This window comes from Triticum aestivum, chromosome 2B (genome assembly GCF_018294505.1).
Source record: "Triticum aestivum cultivar Chinese Spring chromosome 2B, IWGSC CS RefSeq v2.1, whole genome shotgun sequence".
In the NCBI taxonomy this organism is placed as follows: Eukaryota; Viridiplantae; Streptophyta; class Magnoliopsida; order Poales; family Poaceae; genus Triticum; species Triticum aestivum.
In genome coordinates, this window is record NC_057798.1 from 36,126,778 (window position 1) to 36,146,257 (window position 19,480).

Here is a 19,480-nt window from a genome sequence, read left to right on the forward strand (position 1 = left end):
ACTTGATGAGCTGGTAGTAAAATTCGCCGTCGCAAATGCGTGCATGCCCGACAGCCTCCAGGGCTACTTGCCGGGCGCCGGCCTCCACATAGTTGGCCCAGTTGCGGGAGCTCTGCTCGCGACTCAGAGCGTCGGTGCGCTGCTGGTCCATGTCCCGCTGGCGATGCAAATTGGGGATACGCTGCTCCTCCGCCAGGCGATCGCGCTTCAACAACTCCTCATACTCCGCATTGCCATCTAAAGACCGATAGAATGCCTCCTCCCTCCGTCTCCCTTCCGGTGAAAAACCGAACACTAGTTCCGGCGGTGACCATCTCTGGCGTCGCCTATCGCGGACGGGCGGGGGCATGGTGGACGTGGCGAGAGCGAGGATAAGTGGCGAGCGACGTCGGGCCGATGGGGGCCTATGAGGATAGGGTGAGTTGGGTGATGGTGCCACCAGAGAAGGTCGAGAAACAGTACTTATAGGTGGAAGGGGACGATGATCCCCTGCCGTGGCCTAGCCTACCTTTGAGTCACTGACACATGGGTCCCACAGAGCATGGGGTCCACTTGTTAGTGACTCAATGGTTGGGTATGGCAGGGATTACAAAGTTAGAGGATCCACGTCCGGCGGAAGGTAGGTGAACCAGCGTGTTGCGGGAAACGCGACGGCCATCGCGGTCAACGGAATTCAATGCATAAGCAGGTTGGTGAGATTTTTGAATTAAGCCCTGCATACCGGAAAGGAGGTAGTATGTGCGCGATCCGCTATTTATTCGTGTAGGATTGAGTAGGTCGTTTTTTGAATTGAGCCCTACAAACAGGAAAATAGGTAGTACGTGCGTGATCTGCTATTTACCCGTGTAGGATTGAGTACGTCGGATAGTGTACGTGTAGGATCGAGTAGGTCGGATGGTGTACGTGTACGATCGCATTAGCTGATTCTCCAAGCGAACATTTTTGCTGGCAGTTTCTTCATATTCGCATGGCATTTTCTTCAGAGGAGCTTGTCGGTTTCTTAAGAGGTAGGCATTTTTTATTCAAAATTGCCACGTCGGATCTTGCGTCACAACTAAAACTGCCAGGAGCGCATTATTAGCCTAGCTAGTGATCGATCAGTAACTTGTAAACACTAAGCGAACAGAAATAACAAACTGTTAGTAATTTATAAACACTGAGAACACAAAAATAAGCATCATATTGTGCACAACAGTAAGAGCCGATCCGTTCGAAATGTTCACACCACACTCATAGACCTGCCATTGTAATATGTTCACATTAGTAGCCCAAATTCAAAACCAACTAGTACGATTCCCATACATAAGATCAACATGTTAATGCATCTCAATGATTCACAGATCATATACAAATATATAGCTCCAAAAGCAAAGATCTAGAAAAAATATTTGTTCTTCCTACTAACATGGATGCTTCTCTTGGCCAACATTCACTAGTAGAAAAAGGGTCTAATGTGCAGCTCATTAGTCCCGGTTTGAAATTGAGCCGACACTAATGTGACCATTAGTGCCGGTTCCAACGGCTAGGCGGGCCGCTCTCTTTAGTGCCAGTTCGTGTGGAACCTTTAGCACCGGTTCGTGCCACGAACTGGTACTAAAGGGTGTGTTGGCAGGATGTTGTCAGACTGGGGCCCGTCCAGCACCTTTAGCACCGGTTCTTGCCACGAACCAGTACTATATGTCATCCTACATATATACCTTTCGTCCAACTCGCTCTGTTTTTCCCCCTTTCCCCTCTCGTCATCTCCGTTCTTCCTCTCTTCTCCCCTCGAGCTCATCACAGATTTTTCCCAAATTTTGTCAAGATTTGAAGGCCCCCATCAATTCAAGTGATCACAAAGGTTAGCAACTTTGTCTTTTCATCTCTCATTGCTAGATTAGCTCTTGCAATGTTTTATATAGTGATTAATTTGTGGGTTTTAGTAATTTGGGAGGAATTATATGTGGTATTTACTTGATTTATATCCAATTTGAGCTTAAAATAAGTCTTAGTTTGCATATGTAGGTGTGGTTTACTTAGTGCCTTCCCGTCTCGGTCGTAACCATCGCCGATCGTCCGCACCGACCCGTCGCCGGCACCACCTTGTGGTGAGCCTCTTGTTCTTATCTTTTTTATATAAAAAATCATGTTTATGTGATTTAGATATATAGTTACTTGTATAATTATCTTACCCGTACGTTGTTTGTTATACATCGTGCCATGGTTTTGATATCCGTCCCCGTTGGCCCTCGTCCGTGTTATGATTCAGATGTGGTATATTCTCTTTTAAAACTATTTGTTGTATTTTGTGTTTATGACAAATTGTGCCCATCAAGTTGACATAGATATTTTTATCTAGGAGGTATGTGAACCGGAAATTCCAACCGACCCTATTGTCGAGAGGTTAAATTTAGATGAAAGAGAAAACGAGTATTTGAAAGAAAAATTGAAAAGAATTGAGGGGGAGAAGATGGAATTGGAGTTGGATGTTGCCGTTGCCGTCGATGATCACAAGATCAAGATGGAGAAAATGCGGTTGAAGATTAGAAAGATTAGACAATATGTCATTAATAGTGTGGCTTGGTATCATTATGCTGTTGGATCAAATGTTACCTTAGTTGCGATCTTGATCGCATTTGTTGCTGCATTTAAATGCTTTAGCTAGAGAGTTATTTGTATGTTGCATTTAAGTGTTGTATGAACTTTATGTATGAACTTGTATTAATTTGGTCTATTCAGTGGTGTGTAATGAAGATGCGCTGGCAATGGATGTACGATGACTGATGCTCTCCCCAGTTTGTTGATGGCGTTCATACTTTTCTGATTGTGGCTCAGGAAAATAAGCGGGCGGATGGTTTTATGCCTTGTCCATGTGCTGGCTGTAAGAATGATCACAATTACTCTAACTCAAGAACCATTCACGTCCACCTGTTTGAGTCCGGTTTCATGCCCCACTATAATGTTTGGACCAAGCACGGAGAAAGAGGGGTTATGATGGAAGACAATGAAGAAGAAGAGGACGACGATAGCTATCCTGGCCATGGGTTCCCTGAATACGATGATACAACAATGGGGGAAGAAGCTGAGCCGGCCATGCGGGAAGAAGCTAAAGAAGAGGCATCAGATGAGACCGCTGATGATCTAGGTCGGGCCATTGCCGATGCAAACAGAAACTGCGCAAGTGAAAAGGAGAAGAAGAAGTTGCAGCGCATGATAGAGGATCACAAGAAATTGTTGTACCTGAATTGCGAAGGTGACAAGAAGCTGGGCACCACACTGGAATTGTTGCAATGGAAGGCAGAGAATGGTGTATCTAACAAGGAATTTGCAAAGTTGCTGGTAATGATAAAGAATATGCTTGCAAAGGACAACGAATTGCCCGAGAGTACGTACGAAGCAAAGAAGGTTGTCTGCACTCTAGGGTTAGAGGTGCATAAGATACATGCATGCCCTAATGACTGCATCATCTACCGCGGTGAGTACGAGGATTTGAACGTGTGTCCCGTATGTGGTGTATTGCGCTATAAGATCAGCCGCGATGACCCTGGTGATGTCGAGGGCGAGCGCCCCAGGAAAAAGATTCCTGCAAAGGTGATGTGGTATGCTCCTATAATACCACGGTTGAAACGTTTGTTCTAGAACAAAGAGCATGCCAAGGCGATGCGATGGCACGGAGAAGACCGTAAGAAAGGCAGAAAGTTGAGAGTACCCGCTGATGGGTCGCAGTGGAGAAAAATCGAGAGAAAGTACATGGAGGAGTTTGCAGGTGACCCAAGGAACGTATGATTTGGTCTAAGCGCATATGGCATTAATCTTTTTGGGGAGCAGAGCAGCAACCATAGCACATGGCCTGTGACTCTATGTTTGTATAACCTTCCTCCTTGGTTGTGCATGAAGCGGAAGATCATTATGATGTGAGTGCTCATCCAAGGCCCTAAGAAACCCGGCAACGACATTGATGTGTACCTAAGACCATTAGTTGAAGAACTATTACAACTGTGGAATGGAAAAGGTGTACGTGCGTGGGATGTGCACAAACAGGAATAATTTGACCTAAAGGCATTGCTGTTCGTGACCATCAATGATTGACCTGCTCTCAGTAACCTTTCAGGATAGACAAACAAGGGATACCGCGGATGCACGCACTGTTTGGATGATACCGACAGTATATATTTGGATAGTTGTAGAAAGAATGTGTACCTGGGACATCGTCGATTTCTTTCGAGCAGGCACCCCGTAAGAAAGAAAGGCAAGCATTTCAAAGGTGAGGCGGATCACCGGACGAAGCCTCACCACCGTACTGGTGTTGATGTACATGATAGGGTCAAGGATAAGAAGGTAATCTTTGGAACGGGTCCTGGCAAACAACCTGTTCCGTAGGACGCTTAAGGACGCGCACCCATCTGGAAGAAGAAATCTATATTTTGGGATCTGCCTTATTGGAAAGACCTAGAGGTCCGCTCCGCAATCGACATAATGCACGTGACAAAGAAACTTTGCATGACCCTGCTTGGCTTCTTGGGCGTGTATGGGAAGACAAAAGATACACCGGAGGCATGGGAGGACCAACAACGTATGCACGGAAAAGACAACATACATCAGGGTCATGCCAGCTATGCTCTTACCAAAGAAGAGAAGGAAATCTTTTTTGAATGCCTGCTCGGTATGAAGGTACCGTCTGGCTTCTCGTCGAATATAAAGGGAATAATAAATATGGCAGAGAAAAAGTCCAGAACCTAAAGTCTCATGACTGCCACGTGATTATGACGCAACTACTTCCCGTTGCATTGAGGGGGCTTCTACCGGAAAATGTTCGATTAGCCATTGTGAAGCTATGTGCATTCCTCAATGGAATCTCTCAGAAGGTAATCGATCTCGAAATCATACCAAGGTTGCAGAATGATTTGGTGCAATTTCTTGTCAGTTTTGAATTGGTGTTCCCACCATCCTTCTTCAACATCATGACGCACATCCTAGTTCACCTTTGCGAAGAGATTAACGATTTGGTTCCTGTATTTCTACACAATATGTTCCCCTTTAAGAGGTTCATGAGATTCTTGAAGAAATATGTTTATAGCCGTGCTAGGCCAGAAGGAAGCATCTCGAAGGGCCATCAAAATGAGGAGGTCATTGAGTTTTGTATTGACTCTATTCCCAACCTTAAGCCGATTGGTGTTCCTGAATCGTGGCATAACGGCAGACTGGATGGAAAAGGCACGCTAGGAGGGGATCAAATAATATGTATGGACGGGCATTCTCTCACTGAAGCACACTACACAGTTCTACAGAATTCCGCCTTGGTGGCTCCGTATATGGAGGAACACAAGAATTTTTTACACTACAAACACCCGGAGCAGTCTGACGACTGGATTACACGTGAACAAACGAGGACTTTCGCCGGTTGGTTGCAGCAACGTGCCTTGCATGATGGCGATATTGAAGATGACTTGTACTTGCTGTCCTAGTTACCATCTTTGAAAATAATGACTTTCAAAGGGTACGAGATAAATGGGAATACATTTTACACGATCGTTCAAGATAAGAAGAGCACCAACAAGAACAATGGTGCACGCTTTGATGCAACAACCAAGACAGGAAAGGAAACTTATTATGGTTACATAGAGGACATATGGGAACTTAACTATGGAGGTGGTTTGAAGGTCCCTTTGTTTTAGTGCAAATGGGTCAATATGACACGAGGCGGGGTAACGGAAGACCCGCAGTACGGAATGACAACAGTTGATCTCAACAATCTTGCATATGCAGACGAACCATTCGTCCTAGCCAATGATGTGGCGCAGGTTTTCTATGTGAAAGACATGTCTACTAGGCCGAGAGAAAGAAAAGATAAGGAAGCGAATGCATCATACGATGAGCCAAAGCGCCACATAGTTCTTTCACGGAAAAAAACATCGTGGGAGTGGATGACAAGACAGACATGTCAGAAGATTATGAAAAGTTTGATGAAATTGCTTCATTCAGAGTGAATATTGATCCGAGCATCCAATTAAATGATGAAGATTGTCCATGGTTACGGCGCAAAGGGACACACGCGAAGAAAAAGTTTCACATCCAAAGATCCCAGTCTGGGATGTGATAGGCTTCACTGTCATCACTTTCTTCTGTAGTGACTTTCCGGACTTATATATCTGGAAAGAGCTGCCTCGAACAAACCGGAGGGAATCTTTGTAATAGTTAGGGTACTTATGTGTTTTGGTATTTGAAACGCGAAGAAATTTTATGTGCAAAAACTGGATGCACTTCTTCTACAAATTAGTTCGTCAAATAATTCAAATTTAAACTATTCAAATTTGAAAAGTACTGGCACTAATAAAAAGTTTGTAATTTTTTGTAACTATAGAAAAAATATTCAGAAATAAATAAAATAGAAAAGAAAAAACAACTAAATTTTTGTTGAGACAAAAACTAAATAATTTTTTTAAACTATTCAAATTTGTAAACTTCTCACACTAACAGAAAGTTTGTCACTTTTTGTACCTAAAGAAAAAATATTCAGAAATAAATAATGAAAATAAATAAAGTAGAAATAAAAAACTAATTTTTTATTGAAACAAAAACTAAATAAAAAAAGCCCACCTACTAGGCCACAGCGGCCTGCATACGACTAGTAACCCAACCTGTAGTTGGGCCAGGATGCAGGCCCGCAGGGCCCAGTAGGCCCACAGGGCAAAGAGGCAAAGTTAGGCCCAGAAGCCTGCTATAGAGAGCAGTTCGATAGAGCAGCCGCGCCGGGGCTTTTAAACAGGTGCAGGCGCCTCACAACTAGCGAGGTGGGACTAAACTTGCCTGCACCGTACCTGCGCCAGCGCACCCCCTTAAGTACCGGGTCATGGCTACAACCGGTACTAAAAAAGGGGGGAGGGCTTTAGTACCGGCTGTAGCCACCACCCGATACTAAAGGGGTGCACTTCCCGCTTCGCCTGGCCAAAACATGCCTTTAGTACCGGTTAGTGGCTACAACCGGTAGTAAAGGTGCCACCTATATAAAAAAATTGAAAAAAAAAATCAGTTTCTCATCTCCCACTTCTCTCTGCCGCCGCCCCGTCCCGCGCCGTCGCCGCCCCCGTCCCGCACCGTCGCCGCCCCCATCCCGCGCCATCGCCGTCCCCGTCGTCGCCGTCCCCGTCGTGTCGTTGCCCCGTCCCGCGCCATCACCGTCCCCGTCGCCGTCCCCTCGCCTCGCCGTCGCCTCGCCTTGTATCGACCTCGCCTCGTCGTCGCCGTCGCCTGGACCTCGCCATCGCCGTCACCTCGACCTCGCTCGCGCACGCTGTGAGCCCCTCCCCCGGCCTCTCCTCCCTCCAATCCACTGCGCCGCCGCCACGGCCGGCCGCGCGCGTGCACACACACACTCTACACGCGCACACACACACTCACACTACACACACGCACACACACACAATTTTTCTATTTTTACTTTTAGTTTTTTCGTTTTTTTCTGTTTTTCATACAAAGTTTGAGATGAATTAATTAATTAGATTATATTAATGTCAAATAGTATATAGAAATGTTAGAAATGTTATAGAAATGTTATAGACATGTCTGAAATTTTAGAAATGTTAGTTTTAGCTAGATGAATTAAAGTAATTTCTAATTATTATAGAAATGTTATAGAAATGATAGTTTTTAGTTTCTTATAATTTTAGTTATACAAATTTAGAATTTGCATATAAGAAATCACAAATCAATCATTTAAAAAATGTTACTTTTGCGGCGTATAATATTTGTTCTCGACGATGCTCGGCCCGCATCCTCGCCGTCCACCCGTTCGCGACGACGTCCTGCTTCAGAGGAACCATGTCCAGGACTGGGCTCCGCCGGGCTAGCACTGGGAGGTGCTACCTTCAGAGGCTCACCGCTTGGTGAGGAACCCGGGTCCCGTCGTCGACCTTGAGCTCCTTTGGTGGCATTCCCGTGGGACACTTTCGGTGCGGAGGGAGCCGGCCCCGCCGGAGCTGGTGCATCGCCGTGTCAGGGACGTCCGTCGCTAAATGGCTGCTATGGACGTCAGGTTCTCCAATACCTGGCAGAGTCTTTGGGGAGATGACCGGAGCTATGATCCTGTGATGGTTCCATCTCTTTGGGTGTCCACCGCCCGCGCCTCAGGAACCGCGAGTGGCCTAGATTATTATGTAGTATTCGATCTTTTTTAGCTAGCTAGCTAGTGATGTATTCGATATATAATATTCGAGATGATGTATTCGAGATTATATATTATTCAAGACGATGCATATTATGTACTATGATTCAGGATTTCCTCTTATTGATTGCATGCATTCATATTGTAATTTGAATACTAAATTGTTTTATATTTCTTCTGGATTTGTTAAATAAAAGCCATGGAGGACAATACCGGCAGAGAGGGAGAAGAGGCCCTGTTCGAGATCATACGCTCCCCTCGCGCGCCAGATGGTCGAAATGAAGAAGATGATGGCTCCCAATATCTGAACAATACCGGGGAGGGTGATGATATGATATTCGATCGCGAGGACCAAATTGATGAAGTCATGGACGACGACTTTGATTATGATGGCGAAGAAATTAATGATTATGATGGCGAAGAAAATGTTGATTTTGATAAAACAGAGACCGGCGAGGTATATTTATATAAGCAGGCATCTGGTGATCATCACATGTTTCAAATGATTTGAAGATATATTAACGAATCGATCTTTCTTCTTTCAGCCCTCCGGATCGAGCAAATCTTCTACAGGCAGAGTGTGAGGCCCGGGAAAAAAGTTGAAGGACGGCGTAAAGTACAACATTGATGCCATCAAAACTAATGGCGAACCAATAGCGCCTAAGAACATTGCGAACAAGTTCGTTCGTCAGTGCGGTGTTCTTGTGAAGGACAAACTCCCGATCTCCCTTCAAGAATGGAAAGAGCCGTCAAAGCCCCGTCCAGATCTTACTTTTGTCAACGACAGAGCAAAAAAAGCTCTTTGGGAAGATATCATGGAACATTTCATTCTACCAGATCATTTCATAGCTGCAGATGTGGAGAAAGTCAAGGACGCTGCTCTTAGGAAGATGGCAATTGCATTCAACAACCACAAGAAAACTGTATGGAATAACTACGTCAAAGCAGGAAAGAAGACTCCAGAATTCAAGGGAACAATGGAGAACCAAAGAGAACAGTGGGACGATTTCGTGAAATTCAAGGAACCAGATTCTAATGTTGTTGTAGCTCATATTCTTGTCCTGGCTATCAGTGTGTTTCATAGGTAGGCTTTAGGTTGCTGTGATGCTAAATATGCTTAACTAGTCAATCACAATCACAATACGCCAAAGATGGTCAAATGGCTCATTCCATATGGTCATTGATGTTGGATGCTCCCCATTTTCTATTGTAGCTTAGATTTTATCCTGTGTTTACTTTTGCATAGTTGCAGATCATGAATGACTGTTTTATTGTGGTCTAGTTCTTCTCTAATAAGAACATATATTGTTCTTGCTTGTGCATTTATCCAAACCTAGTTTTGCTTACGTGTGTACTATTTTGATTGCCCTGACAGACTGAACAGGATGTTAGAGTTTTTCATGTCATCGACAACTCTGCGTCACTAGTAGATTGGGGTGTTCGGCTGCCACCCTTGTCTCCGCCGTGGCCATCCTCCTCTTCATCTGTTCCACAACGTCCATGGCTTAAACAAGGTAAGACTCTAGTGTGTATTTAGCTATGGTGCACTTCTCGTCTGACTAAACAGTGGTGGAATTCAACCAAGGTTGCACGTGCAGGTACAGCTCATGGACGCCAAGGAGAATGATGCCTTAGACTAGTCTGAGAAGCCATCGCTGCCCTTGGATGTTCCCGCCGACAAAGACGGGCACATGGTGGTAAGAATGCTCTTCTCCTCCCGCAATTCTCCAACTTTGGGTTCATGGCCTTTGTACCAGACATGAAACCAATGGCTTGATATTGTGATGTGCTTCTGGTCACCTGCATGTTCATGTTCATCTGATTCCATTTGGTTGTCAGTTTAACTGGACATGATGGATTGTGTTCTTTACCTTATAACTTAGCTTCATTCATGTTCCTCAACTCTACCAGCAAAGGCTCCTACAAAAGATTTAATGGTTCAAAACATAAATACTGGGCACTTGAATTGTGTAAAAATCCTAAAGCCATAAGTTGTTATAGCAGATAAACCAATTCTCTGTGACACTGCAAATTGTGGTTTCATCTACGAGTTCCAAATAATGCACAACTTTTAAAAAAAGTGGTAAGTTTGTTAATGCCCAGCCGTTGGTACCATTAATGGCCGAGCCTTTTTTTATTATGCCTGTGTCGGAATCTGAAATATATCATTCTTTTCTTTTATCCAGTAGGAATGCTAATTGACAAAGATAGAAGGTGTTCTATTGTTCTAGCTCCCTACCCTTTCTTCAGTACTAGTCTCTATGTTGTTGCTCGTGTTGGGATGATCGTGGAGTGTTTTTTCTCGTGAAGCATGGAAATAAAAATAACCACCATTTATGAGACTGAATGAAAACTAACAACGGAAACTACGAGAAATGATTATTCGGAGCTACTCTGTTTTGAACCGTGGCTTACCGTTTGCTCTTCTTTTGTTCATTATATATATGTATGTAAATTCAAGGTTGAACTAAAAGATGCATTGTTTTTTGGCCTTCAGACACAAGATTGGGCTACCCAGCCAACGGTAAGTGGCGGTGTACTTCATCACAGCCTTCCGTTTTCGAAAACATCAGTCAATCCTTCGTTAAGTGAGCATAATGGACATGTTAGTGTTGCTGCCTTTAAAAACACAGCAATGGTTCTTTTGCTTGCTTATTTTTCTTTAGCTAGTCACGTTCCAAATGTTATCTAATAGTTATGATCTTCTGTGCAGCAATGACCCAACCATGCCCATAATGGCCATACAGTACAACAAGGCATCCTCGTTGGTCTATGTTGCAAATGGGTAAGTAAGCTCTTTCAATCTTTCTAGTATCGAGTGACTGCGACCGCCAACTTTAACCTTACCATCTTTAGGCTGCAGCACTTTCCATGCTTTCAAGCCGAAGGACTTCACTCCGAGGGCATACTCTACAAGCAATACAAATTCAGAGAGACACGAGGAAATCAAGTCAAAATCAACCGATTGTCTTAGACCCTTTTGCACATGGTAATTATCTTGCAGATATGCGGGGTGTGATGTTTTTTTGTCTGCCTAGCTTGCTGGTTGTCTTACTGGATACTGTAGCTAATTCTTTTTCGTATCTTCAGGACATTTGAGAGCACTCTACTCTTTAGTCTGTTGGAACAAAGTTATGATGTTTCCATTTCACACAAGAAATCAATTGCAAGAAGATCATGACAGCAGCTTGTCATGTAAGGTATAATTTGTGTCCTCTTTATTATGTCAGAATTACTTTGATCTTGATTAGTTGACTAGGTGATACTCTTGGAAGTTAATCATCGAGTGTTCCTTAATTTTTGTTTGTAGTTTATTGACGTCGACACTCCATTTGAGATTCCATACATCTTATCATAGATTTGGAATGAATCTGATCGCGATTATCTGGGTTTAGAACATGGACACAAAAATATCGAGATTCATGTGTGAGTTATGTCGACATTTTGATTAAGAAGGCTTTAGTTTTGTAGGTTAGAGAAATGTCATAGTGTTGCCTTGTTTTGTTTGAAATTCCTGGTTAGGGATCTTCTTGATCCTTGATAGCAATAGTTGGTGATCATTCTGTGTTCTCTTTTGAGATGTTTGTCCACCTGTACGCCTTCATTTCCTAGGGCTTAGTTTGTGTGGACCAAGCCTCCAACTATTCTCTTGTCAATCTTTGTAGTGTTGAGTGAGCAGATTGCACTTTGTAGTAGGTTGCAAGCGGTAAATTGTTTTTAACCCTGAATGTGTTCTTCATGTAGGCGTTTCAAGCCAAAGGACGGATTCACTCCAAGATCATGTTGTGCAAGCAGCACAAATTCAGAGAGCCTCAAGGAAATCAAGGCAAAAGTGTACTGGCCATACAAACCTCTGTTCCTCTCTCACGTGGGTAAACCCCTCCAGTCCTCTCCGCTCTACTTTATCTCATGCACTTGTGTGCCTATGGCCATTGCGCCATGACAAGCTTAGTGTTTTGGTATCTCATGGTGGGTTGTGATGCCAACGTTTGTGCCTCTCGGGCTTCTGGTATAATAATTTGTGCCATCGTTTTACAGCAGTGATATCATAGTTCGATCCCTAGGTCTCTTATGCGTGCAGATCCGTAAGAGTATACCATGATTCTGTGCTGGACACCCTATATGAACCTTAGGTTTAACCCTAGCGATTTCTTGTTTTGTAAGTTCTCACATTAGCAACGAACTTGCTGATGTACATGGATAAATCTCTCTTGTTGCACTGATCTGGTGCCTTCAAAAGATGCATTTTCTTCCCCTATGAGCTTGCTGGGTGGATTATTATTTCCAAGTGCCACTGATAGTCGGATTCAAAATATGAAAACTGAGCCATCCAACTAATCAAAATGGCGCCTTTCCCTATTATGGAGCAAACTATATGATGTAGTTTGTGTTTCTAGTTGCCTTGCTGGGCGAAATGTGAACGCAATGTTTTTCTTGTTTTTATACCATTATAAAGTAGTGATCTAATGAGATATATTTTATTAAATGATCCTTTAACTTTGGAAAGTACTGATGCGTTAGCATATAAGTAACACGGATTGATGATTTGGCTGCGTGTTTCCTGCCTCATCGTCTTGCTGGATGATCTAGTGAGCAAGACCTGTTCTTTTTGTTGCAGGTAATTGCATAGTTGATTGTGCGTCACAGCATCAACCCTTGCACCTTCTATTGCTGACATATACTTGTGAGTGCAAGACTTGTCAATGAGCACCTGGCAGCTGTTCTCTCCCTGGCAGTGAGTTCAGTCTGCTGCAACCACCTCTCCTTCGACGGTGGATCAGGTAACTGCTTGGTCTCCTCCCCAGACACCATGCTGTGTAGGCGTTGGCTTGTGGGGTGTCATGTGGATATACATGATTACATGAAATAAAGTCAGTCTTCTCTTAAGTTAAAACCATGCAATAATCTCTATTTTGTTCAAGATCAATGTGTTGATAGTTAGTACACGTATGTGCAGTGCAGGTGCTAGTGTTCTACTCCCTCCGTTCCTAAATATAAGTGAATCTACACTCATGTTGAAATCCCTAAAAGGGCTTATATTTAGAAACGGAGGGAGTAGCTGTTATGTGTGGCAACCGCGACAGTGGTGGCCACCTCTTCCTCAGTCCAGGCGAGTCCTGTGTTTGTGTGTTCGTCTTCTGGCTGCCACAATATTGATTGTGATTATCTTGTCATTGGCATTGATTCCTGTGCTGGTTAATTAGACCGTTGGCCACCAGAATGAATTTTCTTTTCCAGTATCTTGTTGCTCCACTTTTCTTTGTTTTTTTTGTTAGTTTTGGTACTGGATACCTGGTTATGTTTAAGACTAGTTTCTTAGCTGAAATATGATTCTAGGGAGCACTTGTCATTTGGGGATTATGGACTAGCAGGAATGAACCATAAAGCGACATAGTGAACCATGTTCTGTGTCATGTTTCTACTGCAGCAACGAAGGATCCTATTGAGCCCTCGGCCGAGACAGAACAAGTTTTTGAGGCGCTCACTACCAATCGTCGAAGACAGGTCAAAGCCCTTGAGTTGGTCGGTTTCTCTAAGCACTGGAGCTGGGCGTTTTGCCCCTTTTTTGGGTAGTGTAATGTGGTGGGAGTTATTTTAACCTGTTAGTGAGGGAATCATCTTCTGGTAAAGATGATCATATATGTACAAACCTGTAGTGTTTGGTTTGGTTGTAGCTGATACTTATTTGTATATGGATTAGGTGCCTTTGATTTGATTCAACACGGGCTAGTGATGATTTATATGTACCAAATCTCTTTCATTTTGATGGATTTGCGACGGCGCCTGAGATTGATTTTCCTGCTGGCATGGCACAGTAGAATGTTCATCAGCATGCAAAGATTGCGGAAATTCAAATGCTCACATATATGTATGTATGTATGTATGCATGTATGTATGTATGCGCTTCTTCCTGTGCCTTTTAGCTTGGTTTCTTTGGTTTGTTGTCGAGTCGATTTATTTTCATTTGAGGGTTTCGAGCCGCGCCTGGTCTCGGTCCTGAATCTTGTTATGTTTAGTGTTTGTGAGCTGGTTGGTCATCGTACCTATGGTGGATGTTGATCGTTGCTTCGTGGTTATTATCTTTCCGGTTTCAGTATGTAGTCAGACCATATGATTTATCTATATGAAATTGGTTGCTCCAAAATAAAAATAAAAATAAAAAGGTGTGTGCTCCTGTGTGAAAGTAAAATCACCCAAGCACCTTCTTGTGGCCTTGTGCTCCTGGAGCCAATTTTCTTTCTATGTTTGCTCTATAACGTGTATACTAGGCTGGGTTGTTTCCATCATCTAGGAGACTAGGACACCACTCACAGGTTTCTGATTTTGAGCACACCCTTGAATCTGTGAGTAGTACCCTCGTCAAAAAAAAAATATTCTGAGTGTAGTCATATAGAAGTATATTGTTAAACATAATTAACACCAGCGGTTCATCGGGGAAATCCCCGATTACCATCATGTATATCTAGCAACCTTCTCTGATACGTGTCTTTCTATTTAGTGCAAGGTTGATCGATTTTTTCAGTATCTTAGTAACAGATCTGATGCGATTCACAATAGTAATTAGGAAATAAATTATAGTTAGTGTAAAAATCCCACGCATGGAACTATCTGTAGTTATTTGAGGAAACATAACAAATATTGTCAAATATAAATAGGGAAACTCAACAAATCGTGATCAACTCCCCATGCAAAAGGCATCCATCGTGTGGCAAGGATTTAGTCGGATGTATACCCGAGACTCAATCACCTTGAATTATGGTTTGGTTGCAGAGACTCCTTTAATTTCATCTCGAAATCGAGGCGATCCTTTGAGTCTCTCCTAAATCAACGCTTTCGCCATTTAATCCCATTGCTCGCGACACCTCCTCCTCCATTACTCATTCGTGCTATCCAATTTAATTTGTTTTTTACCATTCTGCAACATGAGTATATACATAGAACTTTCGCATACAAGCGCTCATTTTCTCTAACCCTTATTCCTTTTTCTAATGTACCATACCTATGTATTTAGTGCATGGCTGATCCATTTTTTCAGTAGCTTAGCAACAAATATGTGGTGACTCAAAGGAAATTAACTCATAATTAGTGTACAAATCCCACGTATGAAACTACCTTGCAAGCACTTACTAGGAAACGTAACAAACACGGTAAAAAAGGAACTTACCAAATCGTAGAGAGAGAGAGGGAAATCAACGCCAGGCGCATGCATGCAAAGGCATTAAACGCGTGGGAATCAATCCCTAGTCTGACCCGTTGTGCTTCTAGCTGGATGAATCAATCTTGTCGCAGAGGCTTCATTAATTACGCTGCTTTCCACCTACAAACTAGGCGGTGCTTCAATTCCACCATAAACCAACGCTTTCCTCGTTTAATCCCTGTATGCATGCACGCGTTGCGCTGCCTCCTCCTTCGTTTCTCCCGTTCTTGCCGCAAAATCCGCGCCAACCCGCCGCGATCCATCGGCCCTCGACTCCTCTCCTATGCCTCACGCGGATCGCTGCCCCATCCGACGTCTCTCCACATTCTCTGCTCGCTCATTGATGGCCTAGCCACACGCGATCTCTCTATAAAAGATCGCCCCTTGCGCTCTCGATCTGACCCACCCCACACCACAATGTGCGCATCCCTTCTCCTCCATCCAGCGTATCGCTTCATCTACAACATGCACATCGAGCGGCCGTCAAACCAACGTTGTGCCAAGCCGATGAAGTAGTGCCCGGCTAGCATCTCACTGGGAGACAATCCGTCGTCGAGTGAGCGGGTGGGTGCGAAGCAGGACTGGTCTGCCATGCCATGTTCATGCCCGGCGGAGCATGTCCGTTGCCCCTATCTTCTGCACCCCGGCCATGCCTTTGGCGGCCACCTAACACTTGTTCCTAATTTTAGCCTTATCAGTTTGGTTCGCCTCTGTATGTAAGAGCTACACGCCCTTTCTTGATCTAACTTTCCTTGTTTGTGCATGGCGCTACTCGAACTGATGCGTTTTTTTCCTGATGCGATGATGCGGATAGTTCTTATGGATGTCGAGGAGAGATGCGGGAAGAAAGTCTTCTGACAGCAGCAAAATCTCGACTGTTACCACATATTGGTGGATACATGTTCCTGTCGAGGATGATGGGCCAGTCTAGTTGACGTGTGCTTGTTTCACAAGATTCAGACAAGCCAATGCGAGCAAGGGTTAGTGAAAAATTATGTATGCATCATCTATCGTTGCATCCTTTCATTGGTAAAAATGCTACCCTATTGTCACATGCCTCGCTATTGTGTCTGTTTGATGAACATTTCGCGGTCAAGGTTATCTTACCATTTTCCTAGTTAGCCATATTGATCTTATACCGTCGTCATGTCACTACTATAGAATTCCCTCTAAATAGGCATCTAGGAAGTTCTATTTGCTCTTTTTCTAAATTCTATTTGGTGAGAAATTGATTTTGGGATCTAGATTGTTTTTTTGTCTCTTTGCTGATATCCTGAAAGAAAGTTTGTTTGTTCAATCATATCATTATCTTTCTGCTTAACTTGAGTAAGACATTGTTTGGAGGGAACTTGTAGGCATTATGGATCACAACTATGATTCCTATGCAGTCTTTTTTTTGTTTAAATGGCTGATTCAACGTTCTGTTGTTTGTTGTTTTTTAGATGATTGTTACTTGGTCTGGACTCAATACTCAAGATGTGGATGTTTTCTCCTATAAAACCTGCTATGCTACCCTCCCTCCCGAGGCACCTACGTGCCCAAGCGATTCTGGGGTGTTCAATGATTTTACTATGGTATGTTTTAACTGCTGACATTACCTCAACTGTCAATTTGTATTGTACGTTGACTGCTTCGTTGGTGGTGAATGGCAGAGGGGTCTCCTTATGTGCACTCTTCTCCGGTTTGTTAATCCTCAAAAAGAACAAAAAAATTGAGATTCTTTTGTCTTGTCTGTATCGTTCTACAACTTGTTGTTCAGGTTGATTTTCTTGGTCTTTATGTAGTATGTGGAGAGAGTTAAGTAGTAGGGTAGCCTTCCTTTGGTGGGAATTGCATAGTTCGCAGCTGAGTGAAGTAGTTAGTTCGATGGTCCGGGTTACAAGAAGAAGCATTCCTCTGTTCTGTAGGTAGTAGGTTCCTTTTGTTCTGAGGTGCTCCATGCCCCTTTGCTTGATTGCTATGTGGTAAGGCAACAAAGATTATTAGCAGTTCCGTGTACTAACCAAGAGAACATCCATTTCGTGATTTTGGGTTTTGAGTCGTCTTTGCTAAACCAGTTGCAGCTTGATGAGATAAGTACTAAGTATATCATGTGCATAATTTTCATCAGTCTGCATATTCAAATGACTACTAATATCCCCTTTGTTGTTATGTGGCACTGAATCAGTAGTCATTTTTGCAAAATCATGTGTCATGTTCCTTTCTGAAACATATAATATGGAGAGACAACCTATGGAACTATTCAGATTTGTATGGCAGCCTTAACTTCGCTGGGTAAGAAATTTATTTGATCTTCCCCCAACTGGTTTTTATCATATCAAACTACTGCAGAGCATACAAATTTCTTCACACATACCAACGATTCATTTTAGTTTACTAGCAATTCTTTTGTTATTTGCGCCTTCCATATGTGCATATATTGATGCAAGGCATGAGAAGATGCAGGTGAGTATTGTATTTCTTTACGACCCTCTCCTATATTTAATAGATGTATAATATGAAACATGTGATGTTTGTTTCAATTTTTTTTGCTTTACCACATTTTGTGGACAGAGATCTAAACCTCCTTTCCATGTAATACTTTGAAGAATATTTTAATGCTAAATGTTTGAAGGATTTATACTGCTTCACCAAGCCAATGAATGGTAAAGATGTATCAAAATATGTTAATGATGGCAAAACTTTTAACTATACTACTATTAGATTTAAACATTTTTAGTTGCACATTTGTCAGCATCTCCTATATGGCCTGTCAAACTTCAATGCGGTTGTACAAGGTCAATAATGAAATGTTTTTCAGTTTTGTGTTGATTCATTCTTTTGTAGCCAGACACCCGGTGTTAGTCCCTCATGCAATTCGTGATAGTTTTACAGCACGGTGGAGTACATAAACTGATTTTATGCCTCTTCAAGCATCTTACATGAATAAATTAACTGAAAAATATTGGCTTAAGTGATACGGGGTCATGGGAAATCCCTTAGATATATCCTTGCAGAACAGAAGCTGCGAATGTGCGCTCCAGATTTTGTTACTAGTAATTTTTTATAATTCTAGACGGTAAATCTTTATTTATAGGAATTTGCATGACTTCTTTTCATGTTCATTTTATATCTGCCATGATAAGTAGGAAATAATTGTCTTCTCATATATAATACTTTTTATAGGAATTTGCATGACTTCTTTTTATGTTCATTTTATAATAGTTTCAGGATTTGGTTGGTCTCTGGATCTTTTTATTTTTGTTTGGTTTTCCTTGCACATTTGTTATGTCCAATCGTAAATGTTTGATGCACACTGCTTGGAAGTTTCTTAAGTTTTTATAACATTGAATTCAAAAGGTGAAAAAAATAAATGAAATTTAGATGTTTATGGTCTTTTTCAAGCATCTAGATTTGTTAAATTACTTACTTGGGCACTGTTTGTGGTTGGTGTATCGCAATGAATAAATGTCCAATAACTTTCAATATCGACATCTCGCTTTCAATATCAACATCAAGGAAATAAGGTCTTGGTGGGTTAGTTTCGAAGATAGATGTCTAACGCTAACTGCAATTGGGTTAAGATAATATTAGCCTGAACAACCCAAAAATGACATTTTTGTGGAAAGTTGTTCAAAATCTTATTCCTGTGATCTGGCGAAGCGCTACCTATGTTTCTAGTCCAGGTAATTTTGGACTAGTTAGCACGGGTGGAGCTTTAGAAAGGCTCAATGGGGCGTGGGCCACCCAAGGCTGGAGCAATTTTATTATGCAAAGCCTAGCCCCCAATGCTGACCTACACCGATGTAGAGCAGGAACATAGTAGGCAGGAGCCTCGCATGAATAGCACTGAAGCATTTGTTTGGTCGCCACTCCTCGATAAAAGCACTATCTCAGGGTCCTACAACGCACATCAGCCACTAGCTACCGCGGCACCCGCCAAGGTCGAATGTGCTGCTATCAGTTTTTCCTTCCTTGGCTAGTTCCTGATCTCATGCAACATGAGTGCATGTTTCCATTTCGATGTCCCATCTCCTAGTAGTAGCAAGCCTTAAAAAAGTATTTTCTGCTAGCCAGTAGAATTTTGGTTCTGCACTACCGTAGAGGTGTGTGTGATTTTGTTTTCTTTGTACAAGCATGTATGTGCCGCCTTTCGTTTGTAC

The 19,480-nt window shown here is 42.7% G+C and overlaps 1 long non-coding RNA gene across 1 annotated transcript; it reads left to right on the top strand.

Moving 5' to 3' along the window:
- Window positions 1-9,294: 9,294 nt before the first annotated feature.
- LOC123040209 (uncharacterized) lies at window positions 9,295-13,961 on the top strand. The gene is made up of 9 exons (XR_006418084.1): window positions 9,295-9,654; window positions 9,739-9,837; window positions 10,638-10,745; window positions 10,854-10,925; window positions 10,997-11,129; window positions 11,231-11,340; window positions 11,885-12,008; window positions 12,759-12,921; window positions 13,569-13,961. It is a non-coding gene; the product is annotated as an uncharacterized lncRNA (long non-coding RNA).
- Window positions 13,962-19,480: the final 5,519 nt, after the last annotated feature.